This window comes from Brassica napus, chromosome C7 (assembly GCF_020379485.1).
Source record: "Brassica napus cultivar Da-Ae chromosome C7, Da-Ae, whole genome shotgun sequence".
NCBI lineage: Eukaryota > Viridiplantae > Streptophyta > Magnoliopsida > Brassicales > Brassicaceae > Brassica > Brassica napus.
In genome coordinates this window covers 14,475,699-14,492,143 of record NC_063450.1, presented here as the reverse complement: position 1 = coordinate 14,492,143, position 16,445 = coordinate 14,475,699, and the positions used below count along the sequence as shown (strand labels likewise).

Below are 16,445 nucleotides of genomic sequence, written 5' to 3'. Positions count from 1 at the left end.
GGGTAAAGGGCATGTTCTCCACTTTGACATCAAGGAGAAAATGAAGAAACCAACTGTGTTCGGGCAAGCCTTCTACATTGAAGAGATGGGCACTCTTACTGATGAGCACCTTGAAGAGTTACCACCTGAGGACGACGAGGAGGGAGCATCTCCCTCTACTCATTCTCCATAGAAGGTAACCCACTACTTTCCCTTGTATATACCATTTCGTTTTTGCATATTAGTTTTCTCTTTTTGGGTATCTCTCTCTCCTTGACAACACAGAGACTGTGTCATTTAAGTTTGGGGGAGGTACCAAGTATTTGATCACGTTTGCTTTGATGATTTTGAGTCTCATGCATTGCATTATACATATATATTTGCATAAAAAAAAAAAAAAATTCATTTAGTTTGCATCATTGGCATTTCTAGGAGAGTCTAGAGCATATAGGTTGCATTTACTTGCATTGGGAGCAATGATTTGAAATGCCTTGTAAAGAACATTACTTTGCACCTGAATAGCTTATGCACCTCTCAAAAACACTTGTATGCTTCGAGCCTTGAAGACTCTTCCTGAAACTTGTTGATTGCTGAAACTCAGTCTTTGAAGCCAACTACAACCTTATTTGAACTGAACGAACTTAATGCTTCTTGCTCATGGTCCCTTGTGTACTGAGTCATGGCTATACACACTTGAGTTGTCACATCCTTTATGCCAATCTTATTTTGACAAACTCTAGTGGTAGACCACTCCCAAAACCTTTCCCTTCTTTTAAGCTTTCATTGTTTGATGAGTGAGGCCTTCTTCGGAAAGTCTTACATGTGCATAATGTTGAGAGTATCGGGAACGACAATGCTTGATCTTCATTCTTGCTAGATTGGGCACTCTATTGTCTAGCTATAGGTGGGGGGTGAGAGTTGTGATTATGATTTGGGAGCAATGAAAAAGGAAAAGAAATGACTCTTTGTGTTTAAGTGAATTGTCTTACTGGGATAAGTAGAAAAACCTCTAGCTCAAGTTATGAAAAGTCTTGGCCCCCATTTAAAAAAAAAAAAAAAAAAAACATAAAATATGAAAAGAAAAGAAAAAGAAAGAAAAAGGGGGCTAGCAAAGTTGTTAGGAGCTAAGTAATGTTTTGAGTTTGTGAAAAATCCCTTGTAGATTTCAAAGAGAAGGAGTTAATGTTCTTAGGATCTTTTGGTGAGAGATGTGAGTTGGGTTTGGCATTTGAGAATGATTGTGTAATTGTATGTTTGGGAAAAGGGTAGAACAATGGAGATTGAGCATTGTATGCATGAGTTGATCCCTTTCTTAGATATATTATGTGCAATGTCAAGGCTACTTGTTTCGAGAGTAAACCACCTTAAAGATTTTATGTTTCGAACCTCTTGAATCACTTGAATAAAAGTCTTCCCTCACCCAACCAAATGACTTGGACCAACTTACCATTTGCAAGAATTCACCTGATGTTTTGTGCTTAATGAATGTGAGAGTTGGTTGATTTGAATGTGTGGATGCATGATGATGAGTGTAGGGATGAAAAGAGTTCAGATAGACCTAGAGAAGCTAGAGTGTAATAAGAGAGTGTGCTCGTGCTGGATTAGATGTTGAATCGAGTACTAGTTGTGTTTCTTTTGGCTATGAGCTCCCACCTTCAAACCTCTCTCCCTATGAGTTCTAGAAAGTTCACTTGTGGACAAGTAAAAGAACAAGTTTGGGGGAGTTGATATCTTGTATATTTCCATTATCTTATCCATTCATCCATGTGCATTTTGATCATATAGACTAGGATTTAGCCATGTTTAGGTTGCATTTTGCATACATAAGTCTTTATCAGGTATTGGAGTACCACATGGAGTTCTCGGAGACATTTGGGTGTGTTTGGAGCTCGAAAGAGGTGTAAAGATGATCATTGGACGAGCAGAGCGTTGGGAGCGACTTCCCGGAGCGACACCAGCAAGTCGCTCTGACCTGCCTTTTCAGAGCGACCTTACCAGAGCGATGCGGAGAAGTCGCTCGCCATTTCATCCCGGTGGAAGCCGAAAACTGACCCGGAGCGACCTATCAGAGCGACCACTCCAGGTCGCTCCCGAAGCCCAGAGCGACTTGGCCAGAGTGACACCCCGAGGTCGCTCGCATTTCTATCGCATGACGACAACACAATGGAGCCAGAGCGACCTCTCGCAGCGACACAGCGAGGTCGCTCCCGAAGCATGGAGCGACTACTCGGAGCGACGAGCGGAGGTCGCTCGCATTTTCATCACTCGGGAACGCGAGAACGAGTCCGGAGCGACCTCTCGCAGCGACACAGCGAGGTCGCTCCCGAAGTGTGGAGCGACTACTCGGAGCGACGAGCGGAGGTCGCTCCGCGTCTTATTTCTGCTCGAACTTATGATTTCTCAAGGGCCTTTTGGTCATTTCATGATGCACGTTTTTATTTTCTAAACCTATGTTTTAATACTCTGTAAGCCACCAGGAGGCAGATCTATCTTTGTTCTGAAGAAAACCACCAAAAACCTTGAAAAGGGGATCTCTTTGATTCATTGATCACATGTTCTACTGTTGATTTCTATTCTATTATCTGTATTTTCTCTGAATGATTAATCTGAAATCCAATATGGGTTTAAGAGGAATCATGGAGATTAGTGAGTAATCACCTTTTGAATTCATGGGTTAGGGAGATTAAGGGTGATTAGGTTAGTTCTAGGATGTTTTAGTGTAGATCATTCTTGTTCCTTGCTAGTAGAGTATTCCTAATGCATCTTCTGAGTTGGCCACTCAAAAGTTGATCAATAGGCATTTCCCACCCGAAAGGTGTTTGATGAAATGCCTGAGACAACTCTCCTAGGCTTTTAGTATACTTTGCCAAAGACATTTGTTGTTAAAGGTGCTAAGATAGCTAATAGACTTGTTAGTAATGATTGTTTTCATATTATTCAACCAAAGACATTTGATGTTTGAGATATGTTAGCAAATGAGCATTTATCTAGACATAGAGCTTGCTTAGAATTGTGTCTAGGCTTAAGGTTGATAGTTTGATTGATCATTTGCCATCATTAGTTCGATACTTGATCACCCAAGGTCTAATCCCTATGCCCATGAGTTCTCTTTTCCCTTAGTCAAGAAAGTATCATTTTGTTATTGCTTTCTAGTATTAGTAGTAGTTAAAAACTCATCTAAATCATTGGTTGCACTTAGATTAAGTGAGTACTTGCATTCTCAGTGCTTTGATATCCCTCAGAACTGGTTCGACAATCACTATACTACAACATTTGTCTTAGGAGCCTTGAAAACTCCTAACATCAAAAACTCGTCAGGGGTAATCTTGTAAATTGGTGAAGACTTGGGCTTCAAGTCGGCTGTGACCAAACGGGCATTCTGCGCGCTTCGCTATCGATCGACGTTTAGGTGTGAACATCGATCGATATTCCTCCTCCAGTATCGACCGATGGTCGAGCTCGATGGTCACCTCGGGTGCTTGCTCCAAATATCTCCAAAATGCTCCAAAATCATCACTTATCTCCAAATCACTTATGATCTTATAAATATACTAAATAGACTCTATAATATAATAATAGATAGTAAATACACCTATAAACCATGGATGAAAATGAGTCAAATCCATGGTCTATCAACTCCTCCAGACTTACCTTTTTGCTTGTCCTCAAGCAAAACAAACAGGCAGTTTCTCTGAAAGAAGTTTGAAAACAGCAGGGACTCACATAATTTAAAACTTAGAATCATCACTTCTACAATATTGCAATCCACATCTAAGAGGTCATAATCACAAAAGCACATCATACCATATCCTACCTTAGCAACCAAATTCACCTAGCCAACAACTTTGCAAATCTTATCTGACATTCCCTTCTACCAACCTCATTTCTTAGCATAAATAAAAGTGTAGGGTTTACCTTGGGAGTATCGATCACAGGATGCAAGGAATTTCAAACAAGTATCTGGACCTGCAGGTAAACATTAGTTTCAATCCTCTCTCTCTACTAATTTCTCTTTTAGTCAAAGTCTGCTTATATTTGCAAGATCATTGACCAAGATTAGACAGGCTTCCATGAATCAAGCCTTAATGGTGGTTGCCACCAAGTTATGTTCACTTTTTTTTTACCTATATCCTAGGATTATTTCTGAAGCAAGCCTTAATGGTTGTAGCCACCAAGTTTTGTTCTAATCCTTTACCTATAGAATTCATATGAAGCAAGCCTTAATGGTTGTAACCATCAAGTCTTGTTCGAATTCCTTCCTAAATAAATCTCTAATAGATATGTAAATATATATAAATATTTTTTTTTTATTGTATATCTATATTTCGAAAATAGAGAGAGAGAGGGTGATAAATCTATCTACACAAGGTTTTACCTTCTAGACTTGTTTGAAGAATCCGATCTCATGTATACTAAGCCCCAAGACAAGCAGTTGTGTCAAGTTTAGTGTTGGAGGTCAGCTTTGGTTCCTTCAAACAATCTCAGCAAGTGTAACATACTTGACAGGTTGATCCACTTTAGTATCTTTAGTACTATCTGCAATCAGTAAGTCTAGAATGGTGCTAAAGAGTGGTTAGATAACAAGCAAATATCTAATAAATTCATTATCCCCTTCTTGACTCAATAAAAACTTTATGTTTGAATGTTTTTTTTTTAAATTCATAAATAAACTAATATCAATAAACCTCCCCCCAGACTTAAACTACACTGTCCCTAGTGTAAATTCAGTCGGAGTTATGGTGATAATAAATCATAACTACTCAATGTAACGAGTTAGAACGATATACCAGAACGGAATGAATGTCGACCGATGTAAGGATGTTGATATCGGTCGATGCATGTCGACAGTGTCTCATCGGTCAATACTAAGGGCAATCGTCTACTCGGATCTGTTTTTGTTTCTTTATTTTTTTTTTATCTGCAATAAGTAAAAACCAACATAAATAGTATATTAATAAAAAATAAATAAATATTACCTAATAGTGGGTTGTCTCCCACTTAGCGCTTTGTTATAGTCATTTAGCTTGACTTTGGAGGTGATTGGGCTAGTGATGTTGAAAGTTGGAGCTTGTTGGGAAACAAGTCTCCATATCTTCTTTGCGCTTGTTGAACCATGTACCAGTGAAGTCTCTCATTGCTTCATCTCCTCTGCGCCATTTGTCCTTCATTATTGTAGTTGCATCTTCTATCTTCTGTAATCTATCTCCAAGACTCTCCAGATTGAACTGATGTCTCATAAGTCTGGGGTATGTGTCAGCTGAGATCTCCTCTCCATGGTTGTGTGTATCAGACATGTCCGATGTTATCTTTTGTACTAGCCTCCCTCAGTTTGAAGCTTTGTCGATCGATATCTGTTGATGAATGTCGGTCGATTTGTTGTTGCGTCTGTCGATCGATGGCGATGCTTCTGGTCGACGGGCAATGTAACTCTGAATCTCCACCAATTCCCCTTGAATAGCTTCTATCATTGAGGTCAAAGCACTAATGCTAAGATTCATTGGGAAATAGATGTCATCACATCTTCCATCAAGCCTCTCTTCTGTAGATTCCAGAGCTCTGTAGATCCCTTCTACTATCTAATCTATCTCTGCCTGGTGTGAAAATCTAGTTGAGACTTTATTGAATGTGGGTGTGGTGGATTGTCATCGACCGATGCTGGTATGTGGTTGTCGATCGATGTGTGTAAGCGACTGTCGATCGATGTGTGTAAGCGGTTGTCGATCGATATAGATCGAGCAACATCTGTCGCGCGCTGGATTCTGGCTATGTCTTGCTTCATCTCCTCCATGCAAGTAGTCAGCCAGCTGATACTATCATTCAGTGGATAGTAGACACCATCAAGCTTCATGTGGAAGGCTTCTTTGTTCTTCTCTTGTTCTCCACAGACTCCATAGAACATCTCATTGATCTCGTCCTTGGTGTAGATCTTTGGTACTAGCTTGGTTTGTGTGAATGATCTAGCATGTTCTGGAAGACAGATGTAGGCTGGCTCATCTCTTGAAGCTATTTCCAAAAGTCTTCTTATATCTCTGTTGTGAACACGAATGGTGTCTCCATCTGGATCTCTGGCGTATGCCTGATCATCTCTGTAGATTCCATACTCATCATTCTCTTCCCAGTAGAATCTCCTGGTACCCAAAAGATCGAAATCTCTTCTGCCGAATTTTGGCCGTCTGTCGACCGATGTTGGGACGTCAACGTCGATCGATGGTTGAGTTGGATGGCGAGTCCTTTGTTTGAAGCTTTTGTCTATGCCACCAGCTGTGTCATATAACTCTTTTGTAGCATTCTGTTGGTGTTCTGGAATGTTGCGTTGATGTATGAACAGGTTGTCTGCTCCATTAGCTGTCTGAAGGATGTTTGTGATGTCCTCTCGAGATACGTGCAGTGTACGTCAGTCTATTGCTCTTGCATAGCCATCTGGGTCCCTGAAAATACCAAATTCGTATGGAATTAGATAATGGTTAACAAATTTATCTTTTTCGCTTACAATGGTTTTTGGTATTTGACGGATGTCGATCGATGTTGTATTTTTAATGTCGATCGATGTTGAATGATTGATGTCGATCGATGGACGGCTCTCCCTGTCGGTCGGATGGCTGAAACGTGTTCTTTCCCAAGCAGCTTATGCTCGATTCTGATCTGTTTCATCGCGTCTTTGCATGTTGAGAAGTTCCTCGTATGTGAAACCCTGATGAAGTTCATCATCTCTTTGATCACGGTATGCTGTCTCTACTGCGTAGCTCTCGTGATAGCGATCATCTGCCCAACTGCCAATTGAGTAATCTCCGTCTCTGGTAGCGTCGACGTTAGTGTCGATCGATGGGAAGTAGGCGTTGTCGGTCGATGCTCGAAGGTGGTTTGGTTGGTGAGGTTGAGTGTTGATCGATGTTGAACTGTATCTGTCGATCGATCGCGACTTCTTTTTCCAAGAGGAATGATGGAGAAGTCTATCTTCCTTGTCAAGAGTCGCTCTTTGCTCTATAGCTCGTTCTTCCTCATAATCTTCATCATACTCCTCTGTATGCATGGTGTGTGTTGCCATAGTGGGAATGTAGTAGTCGTTTTTCCATTCTTCTTGACGGATATCGACCGATTCTTCTCCTTCTGCGTCGGTCGATTTTGTTTGGGCACTGTCGATCGATGTTGCAGTGTGAGTTTTGATCGACGCTGAGTATTCTGTCTCGTACTCGGCTCCACAGTGGCAAGCTGCAATGATTCCTGGATCATTGATTCTTCTGGAGGTCGTCTGTGGCTTCTTGACTGGGATAAGGTCGTAGTGGGCATTAGGATCGATGGGTGTTACACACAACTGGTTGGTTTGCAAGTTGCACACTGATCCGACTGTTGACAAGAAGGCTCTTCCAAGTAATAGAGAAGAGTTCCAGTTCAGCTTGATGTCCAAGACATGGAAATCTACTGGAACTAGGGAATTACCAATCTGCACCTCTAGGTCTCTCACAATTCCTTCAGAGTTCCTCTGGGAACAATCCACAAAAGTGAATAATTCCTGTGAAGGCTCCAGTTGCAGACCCAGATGGTCTGCCATAACCCTAGGTAGGATGCTGACTGATGCTCCTGTGTCGCACAAGGCATCGGGAATTCAATACCCTTCACCGTGCAAGGTATTGCGAATTGCCCAGGATCACTCTTCTTCTTCAATGTAATCCTCACCCTCATCTTTTCTCTAGCTTCACAGAACATTCTCCTAATGTCTTCTTCTGTCTCTCTAGTTTCTCTGAAGAATATCCACAATCTGTGGGTAAAATAACTTCATCGAATGGCTTATCTAGAGGAATCCTGAAGACTCTTTTTCGGAAACTTTCATTTTCCTTTTCATTAGCCCCCCTCTTCAGATGTTTTGCCACTTTTTCCTTTCTTCTTCTTAGGGTTCTTCTCGTAGGAACCCTATCAACTTCCATAGGATCCACTCCATCATCTGAAGGTGTCCTGACGGTCTCCGGTGGGTTTTTTGAAGGTTTGGGTTTGGGCCTGAGTGCATTAAGACATGCAACATCTATCTTTGGCATCTGCACTCGGGACGTAATAGGTGCTCGTCGATCGATAGGCGCTGGAGGTTGTCGATCGATGACGGTCTCCTGATGTCGATCGATGGTGGGTTCAGAATGTCGATCGATGTTTACGTAGACATGGTTGGGCGGATGTGGATGTTTTTCTGCGAACTCCTCGTGAGTCATGATCCTCATGGCTTTGCAAGATGCGGTTGATTCCGTAGGTGTTGTCGATCGATATCCAGGAGAGGACATCGATCTATTTTGGATGACCTCTGTCGATCGATGTTCGTGGCTTGGTGTCGATCGACACCAATGTGATCCGTCGAAACTCATCAGACTTTCTACTTCAAAATCTCCTTCTTGCAGCTTCTCTTCCTTCACCACTTGCCAGAAATCATCCCTAATGATGGCATTCACGTGGTGTTTCATCACATCATCTTCTACCTCTCTTGTTAAGGCTCCCTGCCTCTTAACAACTTCTCCCGTCTGAACAACCTGCATCTCCAGCTTCTTCATATGAGTGCTCAAAGTTTCAAACTTTATGTTCCGGTTGGTGTAGACAGAATCAATCTTCCCATTGAAGTCCATCGTCATGCGCTGTTGTCCCTCTAGAACTCTATCAAGCATCTCCTCAATCTTGCTCTCTTGAGTTGGCGGTGGTGGCTTTTGGTAGTAGGAGCTTTCATAACCCATGTTGTTGTTGTAGGGTTTATGGTGCTGCGAACTCTGGTTGAAGTTACCCCTATTTCCATAAGAGTTTCTGTTTCCTTCCTGGTTCCCCGAACCTTGGAATCCAGTTCCACTGATGAAGTTCACATCGTCTTCCTCTGCTCTACCCTCTGTGTCTACAGCCTCTGCATCTTCAACCAAGCAGACTTGCTTCCTAAGAAGCTTGTGAACACTGTCCAACTTTTCTTTCACCTCATCCATCTGATCATTCCCAAGGATGGTGGCAGATTTCTTCCTCTTAAAGTCAGTGTTCTTGGTGTTGCTGCTAGATGCTAGGTTCTCAATAACTTTCACTGCCTCTTCTGGATTCCTGGTGTTGAAGTTCCCATTGCTGGAAGCATCAAGAGCCATCTGGTACTGCACCGCGATGCCTCTGTAGAAAGTACTGAGCAGATGTACTTCATCGAATCCATGGTGTGGGCAGTCTCTCTGATAAGACTTGAATCTGATCCAGGAGCTTTTGAATGACTCTACATGCTCCTGAGTGAATGTAGCAATCTTGCTCCTCAAGTCTTTAGCACGCGCTTCATCGAAGAAGTTGCATAAGAATGCATTCTTGATGGCGTCCCAGGATGTCAGAGATCCTGGTGGTAACTGCTTAAGCCAATGCGAAGCATCTCTAGCAAGTGAGTACTTGAAGAGCTTGCATAGGAGGTAGTCTTCAGAGACTCCCTCGACTTTAATAGCAGATATAAAATCGTCGAACCTCTCCAGAGGGTCCATAGGATGCTCGTGAAATAACCCATAGTAGGGTGTCTGTCCCACGAGTGTGTAGTATTGTGGCTTCAACTCGAAATCCCTCTGAATAGTGGGAGGACGAATGGCTGATTGGTTGGTATAGAACTGATCTGGACGGTTGTAGTCAGCCAACGTTCTGGTTCGAGCAGCCTCATCTACAGGTAGAGTAGCGCCTGTAGCATCAGTATCGGACTCAGGGATTGCAGCCCTCTGAGCATCTATCCTCTGACCTGCTGCATTACGCAGATGACCCTCCTGGTCATGCAGGTTTCCTCTATCATCTCGTATAAGTATCAAAGTAGCAACCATGTCTCACGGCTCAGTATCGATCGATGTTCGGACTGAAGTATCGATCGATGTCGGATGGAAGATTTCGTTCAACGGAAGATGAGTGTCTTCGGTCGATAGTGGTGAGCAAGTATCGGTCGACGGGACTAGTGTCTGGGTCGACAGTGGTTGACGGAAATCGATCGATGAACAGGTGGTGTTATCGATCGATGGGGAGCGTGCTTCTTTGCGGATTGAACGCTCCAAGCTTTCAGGATCTGGTGAGAATAGTTGTTGAGTTTCCTTGTTGCTTCTAGTACTGCTGGGCATCTACTTGGAAATCCAAGAAAAAATTTTATGTCAGAAACTTAACAAAAAAAATCAATAGGCGATCAAAGCTCCCCGGCAACGGCACCAAATTTGATATCACTCAAATTACCCTAAGGAGTGATTTATACTCTCTCAAATAAGAGGTCGAGTTGTAGTACTTAGGGATCGAATTCACAGGGAGCTAGGGAACCTAATGGATCTAATATGATTTGTTAAGTAGGAAGTTTTTAAGATTTAAAATGTAAATTTGCAGTTTTGGTTGAGCAAGTAATTGCTCGATTGATTGGTTAAGGTTTTGGTGCTTAAAAGGAAATAGCTAGACTTAGGGTTTCTATTCATAAAACTTGGAATTATAATCCTACAGATGCCTAATGAGTTGCATGCATGATAATGTAAAATTCAACTATCAATTCAACAAGTCCATCAGCTATCGCATGTTTGGACTTGTCTATTAACTAGATCTAATGACCCAAACAAATGTGTTCGATCGATGATCCTATATGGATATCGATCGATACACCTTTCACTCTGTCGATCGATTATCTAATATGAATATCGATCGACGCGCTTCTAGTTAAGCTTTATTCGCGGGTTGAATAATGCTTACTAAGCTCACTAGATCAGCTCTCGCCTTACTCTTAGCAAGAAACTTAGCTCTGTTAGAATGTTTTCATGATGAGAATGAAGCTCTCGCTTTTATCTATCAATTCTAGGGCAAGTTCTAGGTAGCTAATCTAGAAACATGCATTAATGAACAATCCTAATGACAATTACCATAACTCAGAAATCTATAGTTGGGGCTAATCTCTCATAACCTATTTAAACCCTAAATCTAATAGTGGAACTACTCAGACATGGCCAAGCAATTCATGAAAGCAATTAGGTTAGAAAACTTCATAGAATAGTAAAAATAGATATTAATGGAGTTCCAATCACAAATTATAACTTTGGATCTTCTCTCCAATCTATCACAATCCTAAAACCTTTTGTTGAAAGTAATAAAACTAAAAACACAGAAAATCACACCCTTTTGCCTCTAACATGGTGGCAAAGCTTATATAGTTAGGTTAAAACTCGTTAGGGGTAATCTTGTAAATTGGTGAAGACTTGGGCTTCAAGTCGGTTGTGACCAAACGGGCTTTCTGCGCGCTTCGCTGTCGATCGATGTTCAGGTGTGAACATCGATCGATATTCCTCCTCCAATATCGACCGATGGTCGAGCTCGATGGTCACCTCGGGTGCTTGCTCCAAATATCTCCAAAATGCTCCAAAATCATCACTTATCTCCAAATCACTCCTGATCTTATAAATATAATAAATAGACTCTATAATATAATAATAGATAGTAAAAACACCTATAAACCATGGATGAAAATGAGTCAAATCCATGGTCTATCAACTAGTGAACTCATCAAATAGGAATATAAAACTGATCTAAGGTACTGTAAATCGTCACTAGAAAGGTAGCATTGATCGACACTCATTCTGTGTTCACAAGCAAGAGCTGCAACACAGGACTTAAGTAATTTATCAGACTCGCAGCGACAGCTGGATATCTTTACAATAGAGTTCGATTTCTAGAAATATCACACACACACCCTTAGTTTCTATATCTCTATTATCCTGACTGCCTGACCCTAGATTTAGCTATTTTTCATATACTTACAAACCAACCGAACAACAAAACGCTTTACTTGTTTACTGCTTTTAAAACTATTGCCTAGCTTAATTACTGATTGTATTGAGTTTATTGTGTGCTAACGCTCCATGTGGATTCAGTCCCTAAGTACTACAATTGAACCTCTTATTTGAGAGAGTAAAATTTCTCATATGATAATTTGAGTGATATCACGCGCACAGTGCCCCACTTATTCATCGGGAAGACGTGACACGTTGAGTGACATTGGCGAATTAGACTTACTCGGGCAATACAGAAAATGGCGGTTGAGTTGCCTGTCGAAGGTAGAAGATATAGGACAGTTTCATCATTTTGTACTCATTAAACCTAAAAAAAATACAGAAAACGGCGGTTGAGTTACCTGTTGAAGGTAGAAGATAAGGACAGTTTCGTCATTCTGCACTCATTAAACCTAAAACTAAAATAAAGTCCAAAACTTGCACCAACCCCTTCGAACCAAAGACCATAAGGTTAACCAACACGGCTATAAACACTAGGCCAAGCTGATTTTCTTAGTATCATTCACAAAAGCTACATATTATACATACATGTATTTTAAAAATTAAAAATAGACTCAAAATTAATCCATGAGTTATCCATGATAAATCCCTGATCTTTTCATTAGGTGCTAGGCCATGCCCGAACGTGCGGATAACGCCTAACGATTTTATCAGCAAGTTCTAAAACGCTCTCTGTGTGCCCGCTTATTCTCCAGAAAGCTGTTACATGCTGACCGACCGTGGCGAATTAGATTTATTCTAGCAATTAATCGCCCCAAAGTGAAAAGTTCATAGTTTTGTAGTTGTGCATCTAAAAATCGCACGCTATGTTATAGATTTTATATACTTGGGTTAAAAAAACTCATAAGATTATGACAAAACACAATGAAATCGTGAAAAACAAATACAGAAAACAGTTGTTGAGTTGCATGTCGAATGTAGAAGATAAGGACAGTTTCGTCATACTGCACTCATTAAACCTAAAATTAACAAATAGTACAAAACATGCACCAATTCCTTCTAACCAGAGACCTTAGAGTTAACGTACTCGGCTATACACACTAGGCCACGCTGATTTTCTTAGTATCATTCACATAAGCTACATATTATACATGTATGTATTTAAAAAAATAAAAATAGACTCAAAATTAATCCATGAGTAATCCATGATAATCCCTGATTCTTTCATTAGGCGCTAGGCGCTGCCCGAACATACGTATTCCGAACAATGATTGTATGGTATACTTATTATTATTTTATTTTCAAATTTTTAATGAATAAATTAAAGAAAAATAATATTTTAATAGAAATATTTTATTTTCTTGTAGGAATATTGTAAGGGATAATGTATCTCATGAAGGAACGGAATGATCAATCTTTTTTCCGGTGTCATTTCGATTATGATTGATTTTTTACATTCAAACCATGCAGTTGTAGTGGTGGTTTAGCTTAGGTTTGTTTAGCTAAGTTTTTTAAAGGTAAAATGTTAAGATTTTCTAGCTAAATTTTTTGTTGATGGTTTTTTTTTCAATAATAACATGATTGGTTTAAAATCATTGATTAATGATAACATATACATTATTTTTAATTAACTTATTACTTAGAAATAGGAAAAACTAAAATAAGTAAACCATCCAATGAATGAATAACCAATTTAGCAATTTATCCATAAAATTCAATGAATATCTAAGTAATAAAAGACAAAATGAGAAAAGAGACAAAAAAACATAATTTACTTAAGATATTATGAAATATCCATAAGACTTTTAATTACATTTGTTAATGTATAGATGACTTACACTATTTTAAAGATTTATATTAATTTATTTATTTATTTTTATTAAAAGAATAATCTTTTATGATTTATATGTTAGATACTAGAGTACTAAGGTTGCTCTTACATAATTTTATATATATAAAGTCTCAACCGTACGTCCCTAGAAAATACAACCATCAATTAGAAAACAAACACATCGTTAATTAGAAGAGTATTAGGATTCTGTCATCATCACATCTTGCTATCATGTGTCTCATCATGATTTCTCTTGTTCCTTTACATCAATGTATGTATAATGCAATGATGCATATATAAAATATATTCAAATTTCCATCATTTTATCATGACAGGCATTGCAACTATGCATATACAATAATATTCTCAATTTTAATCCTATTTTTTCTTATATAGTGGGAAACGCAGATGATTTAGAATTCGACAGAAAATGCGTCCGTCTCCTTGGATGTACCGGAAGACGTTGTATTTGCTGTAACAACGCACCGGAAATATTAAAATGTTATGATACACAAGCAGCATGCATGGCTCATTGCACGAACCCAACTATTTGAGTGGCTTAAATGTTTTTAGGAAATTGAAACATAATCATGTGAAATATCTCAATAAATATAATATATATTATAAAATAAAGATGTTAATAAAATTTTACTTTGGGTATCACAATATATATTTATATATATCTAGCATCTAATTTATAATATACGTATGATTAAGAATAATACAAATTTGTGTAGCAGAAAAAATAGAATGATTTTGTCGTTGTGTTCAATACTGCTGACATGCTTCGACATTCACATTTTCTCTTTTTTATCTTTGTATTTTGTATTCTTGATCTGCTCTTTTTTTCTCTACTTGCAGTTTGTACATGGTTTTAAGCTTCTCAATAAAAAAAATATCTTAAGCTTTTTCTTTCTCGCTAAAGTTTCCCCTACTATATACTACCATATTCCTCGTTACTCTTCCTCATACTTCCACACAAACACGTATAATGTCGATCCACACAAACCTCTTGTCGTCAATCGATGGTGACGCGCTAAGACGGGCCGACTTGTTCGTGGCCAACTTAAGCCCAGAAGATCCACGTAATTATAAGACTACCACTGGCCGCCTTTTACCTAGTATTTATGTGTCTGCCATTGTATTAGGCAAAATACAATGTTTTATATCTTTTATTCACATCATATAGTTTTAGGGTTTTCAGTAGATTTGTAAAGAAGATCCAAGACTCCTTCAGAGCTTGTATTCGAACTCCATTGATTTCTTACTCTATTCTATTTATTCATTATATTCAGACTATTGATATGTTTTGCTTTATCATATATGAGTAGTTTCCCTTGTTAGATTTATGATTAATTAGTGTTTTGATGGATTAGCCAAAACTATTGAATTGCTAGGATAATTACATAGATATCAATCATTAGAATTGCTATTAATGCTTGTGTTCTGGAGTAGCTAACTAGAACCTTGAACTTAGGATTGTAGACAACTACGACAGTATGTTTTTTACCTAAATTGATTTTCTTGAGCTAGGTTGCTAGATACATGCGACAGCTGGTCTAGGAAATTAGTGAACTTATCAAATAGGACTATAAAAATGGTCTAAGGTAGTGTCGGTCGACACTAGAAAGGTAGTATCAATCGAAACTCATTCCGTGTTTACAAGCGAGGGCTGCAACTTTGGACGTAGATAATTTATTAGACTCGCAACTACAACTGGATATCTTTACATTAGAGTTTCTGTTCTAAAAATATCACACACACATCCTTAGCTTCTATATCTATATAACCCTGATTGCATGAGCTCTAGATTTAGCTATTTTCTCAGATACTTACAAACCAAACAACCAACTGCTTTACTTGTTTACCTCTTTTAAAACTATTGCCTAGCTTAATGAGTGATTTTATTGAGTTTATTGTGTGCTCACGCTCCATGTGGATTCGATCCCTAAGTACTACAATTAAACTTCTTATTTAAGAGAGTAAAGTTGTTCATAGGGTAATTTGAGTGATATCACGTGCTCTGTGCCCCGTTTATTCGCCGGGAAGACGTGACACCTGACTGGCCGTGGCGAATTAGACATACTCGGGCAATTAATCGGCCAGAAGTGAAAAGTTCACTGTTTTGTAGTCTTGAAGTTAAAAATCGCTTGCTATGTTATAGATTTGATATACTTGGGTGAAAACTAATAAGATTATGATAACACACAATGAAATCGTCACAAAATGCAGAAAACGGCAGTTGAGTTGCATGTCGAAGGTAGAAGACAAGGTCAGTTTCGTCATTCTGCACTCATTAAACCTAAAACTAAAATAAAGTCCAAAACTTGCACCAACTCCTTCGGACCCATGACCATTAGGTTAATCAACATGGTTATAAACACTAGGCCAAGCTGATTTTCTTAGTATCATTCACATAAGCTACATATTATACATATATGTACTTTAAAATTTTAAAAATAGACTCAAAATTAATCCGTGAGTAATCCATGATAAATCTCCTATTTTTTCATGAGGTGCTAGGCTAGCCCAAACGTACATATAGCGTCTAGCGAGTTTATCAACAAGTTCTAAAACGCTCTCTGTGCACCCGCTTATTCGCCAGAAAGTCGTGACATGCTTACCGACCTTGGTGAATTAGACTTACTCGGGCAATTAATCGATCAGAAGCGAAAAGTTCATTGTATTGTAGTCGGGCAGCTAAAAATCGCATGCTATGTTATAGATGTGATATACTTGGGTGAAAACTCATAATATTATGACACAACACAATGAAATCGTGAAAAACAAATACCGAAAACATTGTTGAGTTGCAGGTCGAAGGTTGAAGATAAGGACAGTTTCGTCATACTTCACTCATTAAACACCATGCCCGATCATACGGAGAGCGCCTAGCGAAACAATGATTGTATGGTATA

General features: G+C 39.1%; 1 long non-coding RNA gene across 1 annotated transcript; it reads left to right on the top strand.

The window, feature by feature from the left end:
- Window positions 1-12,390: 12,390 nt before the first annotated feature.
- Window positions 12,391-14,095, top strand: LOC125590212. The gene is made up of 2 exons (XR_007326445.1): window positions 12,391-13,798; window positions 13,924-14,095. It is a non-coding gene; the product is annotated as an uncharacterized LOC125590212 (long non-coding RNA).
- The last annotated feature ends 2,350 nt before the right edge of the window (window positions 14,096-16,445 follow it).